Source organism: Leuresthes tenuis, unplaced genomic scaffold (assembly GCF_036924035.1).
Source record: "Leuresthes tenuis unplaced genomic scaffold, fLeuTen1.0.hap1 SCAF_6, whole genome shotgun sequence".
In the NCBI taxonomy this organism is placed as follows: Eukaryota; Metazoa; Chordata; class Actinopteri; order Atheriniformes; family Atherinopsidae; genus Leuresthes; species Leuresthes tenuis.
Window position 1 is genome coordinate 26,922,317 of NW_027325360.1, and position 10,010 is coordinate 26,932,326.

Sequence of the window (10,010 nt, forward strand, 5' to 3'; positions counted from 1 at the left end):
CTCAGGCTGTACTAAAGCCAGCACAAGCAGATTCGTCAGTTCTCTATCGTCCGTTACATCCATTGATTTTTCCCTTCTATTTGTGTGTTGGGGTTTTTTGGTGTCATTTACTCTCTTAAAACTAAGACGCAGCTGTTTGGCTTTGATTTTCTTTTTGCACAGCAAGGTTGGTAATGTAAGTGTGACACTAAAGAAAAAACATATTTGTTAAAGCCTCTGTAGCAAAGGTATAAGTTACATAAAGCATCCTGCTGTCACTTAAAAAGTGCCTTCAAAGATCAGAACTCTACCTCCACAACATTCTTCTGATAAAACAAAACCATGAAATAAACAAAAACCTTTTGGTCAACTACCTCAACTTCCATCTGTGCACTCGGATCAAAACTTCTATACTTCTTTACTATCACGACAAAACATTTGGTACAGAATACAAATATGACAAAAGCATAATCGTCCTTGCACAATCCCAGACGATCGTTCTCACTGATGAGACCTTTTTTCTGTCATCTTTGCAGACTTTTTGTTTGCAGGTCTGACACAAACATCTGAAGTGGGAGGGTTTAATTCAATGTTTGTTCCCACTGGCTTGTACGTTTTTGAGTGACAGCTCATTGCCCCCTACATTGAGTGCAGGTTACAAAGGCCGACCTCTACTTCTTCTTCTTCTTCTGCATACTGGACTGGACTGGAGCCTGTGCAGAGCGCCTTGGCCTGTTTGAGTCTAGTCGAGCGTACACAGATAGGAGTGACTTGACCACCAACCACATTATCAGGGCATGTTTGTCTGGTTTTGAGTAGGATTTCAGTCAAACTAAAATGTTTACATCTATTTAAAAAGTCCAATTATGGTCAGACCAGCACAATAATTAGATTTTATTTTCTAGTATCAATAGGTATTGCCAGTATTCTAGAAAATGAGAATTAAGCAGAGGGAGCTGATACTTACTAGAAAATTACTTCAATTGATTAAGAGTTTGTTTGCAAATTCCAAGTCTTACTTTTGAAATCCTGCTTTCATTCTTTTTCTATTTATCTATGTAGCATCATCGAGGTTTACTTTCTCAAATTCTTTTTTTTGATTGATATTTAGTGCTATTTGATGTCATTGGCACATATCTGATTCCATACACTTGAAAAGGGAGGGAGGAGCCAGTCGTTACACTAAGGTTGACTTCATCTTGTATAAACTATGACAAAAAATGTGCTAAATAGGGTAGATGCAGTTTTCTGAGCATGAAAAAGAGAAGAGGCGTGCTTCCTTTCATACTTCGGTGAGCTGATGCCAATTACTGTGTGAAGTGGGTGTCCGTGTTAGATTGTTGAGGCTGACACTGGTGATCCTGGATAAATCGGTATCACAAAGGTTTAATCAGATGGCTACAGCAACTGCTAGTTTGTTCACATGCCACAAATGGAATTGTTGCACTTACAAATCTGCAGATCAAGAGCAGAACATGAGATCAGATTCAAATGTACAAGACTGAGGGTTTTCCGACTAAATGATCCTACTTGTGCTAATGCAAATGTAGTGCTGTAGTGCTATATATATATACTTATCTGTTTCTTTAAAAATAGGCAAGGCCAGTTTATTTATATGGCATGATAACAGTTATGATAACAGCTATGGGATTCAAAGTGCTTTAAACAAGCATTAAATAAAATTTACAGTAAAAACAGGTAAAACAATATGAATAATAAACAGCTGGTTAATATATTCAGTTACTGAAAACACAGCAAGTGATCTTTGTCCTGCTGTCAGAGTCAGATTTTATGTGGAAGTCCCCATTCTGCACCCCCGCATTATAATAACCCTATGACAGAAATATGACTGTTTAACAGTTAGGAATTATGCATAATAATTAGGCTGTTTGTCCATTATTTAATATGGCTCTCTTTGCATTAAATAGTGAAGCCAACATGCTTTGAAACGCATAACTTTGTGGACGCGAACACCATGATGTCCAGCTTTGGATTGTGAACTGCTGATTCGAAGCCTCTTGTTTGGCACTTTCTTGGTGTTATCATCGATATCTAGTAGGTTTTTAGCTGAAGAGAGATATTTAAAACAGGTTAGATGGAAATATTTATCTTTGTGGCCCATCTGTGATAGCTTTCAAAAGGATATCAGAGCAGGAGGTCTTTTAATGATCATGTTGCTACGTAGATATATACTTTAAAGGTAACCTTCAGGCTTTCGACATCCTCATTCCATTGTTCATTGCAATAATGACAAATTTTGGCACACCATCTACTAAAAACCAAGCTCACAGGTGGTGAAACATGTCTGTTAGCACAAGTAAGGTGAAATTAAATGGGCAACCCCCCTAACACGAGTTAGTGCAGATAAATTCATTGTAAGGCAAAATCTTTGACTTTGCAGTACACACGTTGACTGCAAAGTCAAAGATTTTGCATGTTACCAACAATGCTAAAGTACCACAATAAGTAACACATGAACAAGAAAGGTCATTTTATGCTACAGTGACCCCACACATGATTAAGTGGTGTTTGACATACATCCTGATGTACAGCTAGTATTAATGCCCCCAGTTCTTCCCAAGGTACCTGACATGTGCTATGCACTTGAAAAAAAAACCCTTTGAAATGCAGAGGCAGCTCATTTTCACTACCTTCAACAGATAAACTAACTGTAGCTTAGCAGATGTCAGCTTGCTACAGCGCTAAAGTCATCTTCTTTATTAGAAACGCTGCAATACTTTTGTGGTGCCTTGTTGTGTTTCTTTATTTTTATAAAGGAATTAAATGAATTGAGAAAATGTGAAACATGCTATCGCTACTTTAAGTAGATCCTCTTACTGTAACGCTGTTTCGGTCGAAAAATGTATGATTTAAAAATAATTGCTGCCTCAGCACAACTTTAGATAAAATTCTGTTGCTGTGTAGGGAGCTTTCAACTAATGTGAAAAAAACTGTTGCCATGACATAATGTTTGTCTTTGGTATTTTGCCGTTATTGAGGTGGTCCAGTGCAAATTGTGAGTCCTCCACTTTACAGTGGTGCAACACTTTTTGAAAAGCACAATTCAAACATAGTGTAGTCATTAAACTTTGTTTCTGTAACACTGCAATGCAAGATGATGTGATCAGAACTGTAGCTAATTGACAATTAGTCTTGAGGGCTCTGTGTTTTTTTTGATGGCGAAAAAAAAGACAGTATCCATGTCGTCGCAATTTCTCAAAATGCCAACATAGTTTATGGCAAACTTTACAGACATGAGTGGATTATAGTGAGGATTCATTGGAAATATCAGAGCAGCCTCTGGTCTTCTCTCTAAGCTGGAAAACCAGGAAATAAGCCTAAAATGTCGGATACAGCTTGGCGTGTTCTAGCGTGTTTTAGTGTGTTTTATATCACCTTCAGCAAATAAATTAGGTAAATACAACCTCAGCTGCGCAACAACACATGATTTATTACATTGTGTCATTTAATTAACAAAAACTATGCTAAAAATGCAGAAGCAGTGTGAAAAACTACACCTCATGATTCAAATGCTTGAAAAACACCTTCCGCACTAAAAGCTTGAAATAATCACTTTCTTTATCTTGTTATCAGTCTTTCACCTCACTGTGGAGGAACTTTGGTCCACTCTTCTCTCCAGCGTTGCTTCAGTTCATTGAGGTTTGCAGCATTGGTTTCTGCACAGCTCTCTTAAGGTCCCACCACAGCATTTCAGTCAGGTTGAGGTCTGGACTTTGACTGGATCACTGCAACACCTTGATTCTTTTCTTTTTCAGACATTCTGTTGTAGATTTGCTGCTGTGTTTGGGATCATTGATCATTAGTCCTGTTGATGACCCAGTTTCAGCCAAGCTTTAGCTGTCTGACAGATAGCCTCACATTTGACTCTAGAATACTTTGGTGTACAGAGGAGTTCATCTGAGACGCAATCATTATGCAATCAATGCAATTATTACACTTTCATATGCAACTGAGTCAAGCTACAGTTAAGAGTTCAATCGGAATGTTTGATTAGACCATCATCTTTACCCTAGTATATGTAAAAGAAGATAGAACTTTGGGACATATACATAGTGCCAGGGCCCATTTGAGTCTAGCTGAGTGGGAGTGACCCTGAACCACGTCATCTGGGTGATATTGGGCAAACATGTTAACATGCATGTTTAAAGTCTGGTTTTGATTTGACAAGCACATTATATATTTTTGAAGTGTCATGTAAGCATTGTACTGCAAGGTGCCCAGGTCCTGTGGCTGCAGAACAAGCCCAAATCATCAGCCCTCCACCACCGTGCTTGACAGCTGGTATGAGGTGTTTGTGCTGATATGCTGTGTTTGGTTTCCTCCAAACATGCTCCTGTGCATTATGACCAAACATCTCCACTTTGGTCTGCTCTGTCCAAAGAACATTGTTCCAGAAGTATTGCGGTGTGTTCAGATGCACCTTTACAAATCTAAGCTGTGATGCCATGTTCTTTTTAGAGAGAAGAGGCTTTCTCCTGCAGCCCTTCCAAAGAAGCCATATTTGTTCATTATTTTTCTAATTGTACTGTCCTGAACTTTAACATTTAACATGCTAACTGAGGCCTGTAGAGTCTGAGATGTAGCTCTTGGGTTTTTGACCTTGGGGTGAACTTGCTGGAACATCCACTCGTGGGAAGATTGACAGCTGTCTTGAATGTTTTCCACTTGGCCTTATAACCCTTCCCAGATTGATTTGCAGCAACAAAACTGCTGCCTTTATTGAGTTGTTCATACTTGTTGATGATCCATTAATAAGTTCACTTGATTAGCAGCAGGGCTGCACGGTGGTGTGGTGGTTAGCACCGTCGCCTCTCAGCAAGAGGGTTTCAGGTTTGATCCTCACCTGGGGCCTTTCTGTGTGGAGTTTGCATGTTCTCCCCGTGTATGTGTGGGTATGTGTGAGTACTTCAGCTTCCTCCCACCATCCAAAATCATGCATGTTAGGTTAATTGGTGTCTCTAAAATTGTGTGTGTGGTTGTGTGGCCCTGTGATGGACTGGTGACCTGTCCAGGGTGTACCCCGCCTCTCGCCCAATGACTGCTGGGATAGGCTCCAGCCCCCCTGTGACCCAACCAATGGATTAAGCAGGTATAGAAAATGGATGGATGGATGATTAGCAGCGCTTGGTTGCTACTCACCTTCTTAATTCCAGTGGAAACAGTAGGGATGTACTTACTTTTTCACAAACTACTTCTGCAATCTAGTTTAGTTATTGTCAGATAATGACATGGTGTAATGTACCACGCTATCTTTAACTGAGGTTGTATTTACCCAGTTTCAAGAGCTCATAATACCCTGACTATGTCCTGCAGATACCTAAAACCACAGAACTGAAAGAGTGTAAGCTAGCTTACTATTCTTACATAGCTTATTATTTTGGTTTACCGTTCTTCATATAGTTGACATAAAATACACTTTGGAGCTACATCTAACTGGTATTAAACTTAACAAAAATTGACAAAACATTTAATGTCATTCTTGTTTACTGCACCAAACACTTGAAAGCATGCCGGAATCCAAAAGCACAACCCTTGTGCTCCTTTTGATTATTAGTGCTTTGATTATATCTGTTACTATTTAAAAAGAATAAATACATAAAACATATTAAAACTGCCACAAAGAAGTCAGCAGCTGAAGAGAATGTAGTTGGGACAAAAGCAAACATGCAAGAGATGTGATCCAACCCAGCAAAGATGTATCACCAATACATTTAAAGCTAATTTAAAATACAAACCTTTAATCCAGAGCATCCTTTGTACAGATGCATCTCAAAGATCAGGCCTCTGTGGGGTCCAGACCCCCCTTTTGCAGGACTTCTTGTCTTAATGTAGTTCTTAATGTACATTTGGTCTTGCTGTCATGCTTCTACATGAACGTGACACTGATCAGACACCTTACCGATCACACTGCACCTCAAACATTTGAGCTTTATGTTAAAGTGGTAATACAATGGAATTGTTGTGTTGAAATCGTTGTTGCTAAGCAGTCACTAGTGTGGTGTAAGCTGTATGCCTTTCCAGGTTGTGCCTTTGTGAGGATGTACAATTTTAGCAGAACACTGAGGAGGCCTATTTCGTCATTGATTTATTAAGTCATTAGGCAAGTAAGTTGATTGTTTACACACCTATTTTTGTCTATACCATTGCAATGTGGGTGCTTAAGCGTGCTTATTCCAGTGTTATGGACAAAGGATGTTTCTAGCACAGTGGGCTGTAGTTTTGTTCTTACAGTTAGATTTATGTGAGTGTATTACTGGTGTCAGAAGAAAGTGTTTAATGTAATTTCTTATAGTGAGTCAGTGCTACCTGATGACAACTCAGGAAACATGTTAAAGTCTGCGTTTGTGGCTTGCAATGCAAAACTGAGTCAGCGTGTGCTGTAGCTCTGTGTTTTTGTGTGGTGAACTTGCAGTTCTGTATGTATGTGTTCAACCAACATGCTATTTGTATCAAGGTTGGGTGTTTTATCTGTATTTCAATGCTGAAGCCATTTTGATTGCACCTTTTAGTTTTGTTGCTTTGATGAGAACACGTTTGAGAAAAGCATTCAATGGAAGAACTTGTTTGTTCGTCCTCAAACGATGAAAGATCACAATCATTCAATATTTGTTTTCAGGCTCATTTGTAACAAGTCTGTTTCCCTTTTTTTGTAATTCAAAATGAGCAAACATATAATCTTTTTAAGATTCAGCGTTCGATGCATTGTCTTTCTAAATATTTTCAATCATATATGTTGTTTATATGATTTACTAATTATTCTTTTATTTTTTTACACATTATGCAGTAGCCTCTTTTTTTACATGGGGTTTACCAGCAGCTCAAAATGGAAGCTAAAGCCTTTCTCTTATTTGTTCTCTATTAATATTTCATTCCAACATGTGAAAAGTGGAGACCACTGACTAACGCATCCAATAGTGGATCAGTAAAGGCCGACGGATTGGACCTCGTGGTTCTGTGTGACAATCCAGCCAGCAGATGTATTTCAGATCAACTGACCATCCAGCCTTCTGTGTAAACATGGAATACACTTTCACATGTGAATAAAAGGTTCAAAGGGGAAAATTGTATCTGAATAATGTGTTTTGTGATTGTTTTTTGTTCACTGCCACCCTCGTGAACTCGTGCCTGCTTGCTATTCAGTTAAAACACTGATGCATGACGCTGCATTTGCTTGTGGGTGTTGCTGAGGAACAGCTGCGAAGGTACAGTATGAGTGACAGTAGCTGGAGGTTGTGGCAGCAGGTACTTTAAACTGTAGCTATTTTTCCTTATCTGAGCTTTGGTGTATTCCTGTCAATACATATATAAATTGTTAATGTAATGTAAATTGTTCCTGGTTGATGTATTCATCCATCATTTGTATCCCTTTTTTCCTTTTTATGTGTAATGGTTACCAAATAAATTATTCACTCAAAGGCATAATTTGAAGTCCTGTCACTTCTTTTTGAACAAACAAAATTCCACAGTGCATCACTCGGGTTCATTAAAAGACCTCTTGCAGAGCTTCATCAAAGTTTAACATTTTAACATATGCTCGTGATGTCCTCAGATACTACTGCATGGAAACACATGTTAATGCCTGACATTGGTTGTAATGCTTGTAAGAAGAAACCAGTGGCAGGTCAGGGGTGTAGTTTTTGCAAAAAACAGGAATATCACCATCAAATCTTTCCATTTTGTACAGTACAGTAGTACTTATTGCACCTTAAGTCTTGACAAACAACGTCATTTCTTTATAATACACAATTCAATCCATTTTCTTTAGGGATTCCATGAGGAATGTCAAATTCTACTCAGTTTGACAGAAATAAAAAAGGGGATTCCCAAAGAGTTGTTAGCTTAAAACTTGTACGGCGTCCTTTAAAAAAAACAGAGGAAACTGGACAAGTGAAGGACAAAAGAAGTATCAAGCTTCTTCAGGATGAACAGTGCTTTTAGTTGATCCATCTACTGTTGGCTCAAGCCTCATCAGAAATGGTCTCCACGGAAGGGTGGCTGTCAAGAAGCCATTCTTAAGGAAGGGAAACAGGGAGAAAAGGCTGAGCTATGCCAAATGACACAAGAAGTGGACTGAAAATCAGTGGCAACAGGTCTTATGGAGGGATGAATCCTCCCCAGAGCCCGGACCTCAACATTACTGAAGCAGTGTGGGATCATCTGACAGAGAACAAAACAAAAGGCAGCCAACTTCCAAAGAAGAGCTTTGGGATGTCCTTCAAGAAGTCTGGAGAACTATTCCTGAAGACTCCTTAAAGAAATGACAGAAAGCTTGTCTAAGAGGATTCAGGCTGTGTTGGAGAATAAAGGAGCTCAGACCAAATATTGACTGGTCAGAATTTTACCTACAGATTTGGGCTCAAGTATTGTATTTAATTTCTGTTTACACATTTCAATAATCACTGCACTTATTTCCCATTTTCCTACAAATACGTAAAGAAATGAGGGATGTTTCCCGGGACTTTTGCACAGTCCTGTAAAAACAGACTTTGCTTTGTCACCTGAAGAAAAAAGAAAGATTTGTTGGGACTGCCTATTAAATACTTTAAAAGAAGTTCTGTTATCAACGTGGACAAATAGGGGGGAACCAGGGGAGATATTAGAATTCAGGAAATAATCGAAGACGGGGCACTGACGGCTGTCTGGTCAGAGCCCCCCCGACAAAAACAGTGAGTCACTTTCCCCACACATCAGTCTTACCCTTGATGTTCACAGTCATGACAGAGGCTCAATGTTTCATGTTCAAAGGCAGCAATGGCCTTTAAGCTTTGTCAGAACTATAAATGAAAAGAACTAAACCCATTGACTAATTCCTTTTGTCTCTGAAAAAAAAAAACCCAAAAAAACAGATCCACCACAGTGGATGTTCACAGACGGCAGCGCATCACGGTAACTAGACTGGTGGGGATTCATCTGGGAGGAATCTCAGGGATTTACACGCCATGAGCTTTTCTTGGATGGCATGTACCATTCAAAGGCCTGAAGGCTCATTATAGAGGTCTGTGGAGTGAGTATGAGTTAGAAAAATCAAGGTGCAGTAACACTAATTAGGCTGCATATTATGCAAATGCAATGTTGACTGCTGTTGGCGAAACACTCATCTTTCAAACATGTCAGATGAAACAGGGTCAAATATCCGCTTGTATACTTAATGCATCCTCTATGGAACGCAGCAAAGATTTTTGTTCTGTACTTTTCTGCCTCAATTTATAGTTTTGCGATGCTTAGGAATGTCTGTTAATGCAGTCTATCTAGCAGGTGAAACAGCAGTCAGTCCACACAGTCATGCTTTTTGTTTAATTACACAAGCTGATGGTGATTGGTTTCCTTTAACAAAGCATTTCAAGCAAGGCAACAGTCTCACAATGAACATGTGGCCTGCCTCAGCCCTTAGTGAAAGGTTGAAATATCTGGCAGACATTATCAGCACGTTGCAGAACTCTCTGAAATGGACTACATGTCGACCTCTCTGTTTCCTTAACACAATGCAGCATAGAGTATTACGGCCGATTCATTCAATAACACAAACAGGAATGACATTCAACAAAATAATAAAGAAAGCAAGCGCAGCAAGAAGGAATCCATTCTTTAAATCTCATGCAGGGAGGAAAATAAGGATGTTCAGTCTCTCCACAGGCTCTTTAAATAAAAATCTGTTCTATAACGAGGTAGTGCAACATAGCAAACTAAACCTTTGGTTGCATCATAGATTTCTTCTTTTCCCTCAGTCAGCTTTTGGTGTCTGTTGCAGCATCTTTTGCATGTGACAGATGATAATAAACACTTCAAGTTGTCTGATGTGAGCTCGTTGAGCTGATCAGGTATCACATCTCTGAGCAGCTGCGGGATGGGTTTTAGCTGCTCAACAAAAGCTGAAACCCCTTGTTTGTCAGTAAGCTTTTCCTCCTCAGGCTCTGTGAGCACTCACACGCAGATACACACGATACACAGATCCACTTAAACTTTAGAAGAGGAGCAGGTTGCAGAAATGAGACGACAAAGCGTGGCTGTAA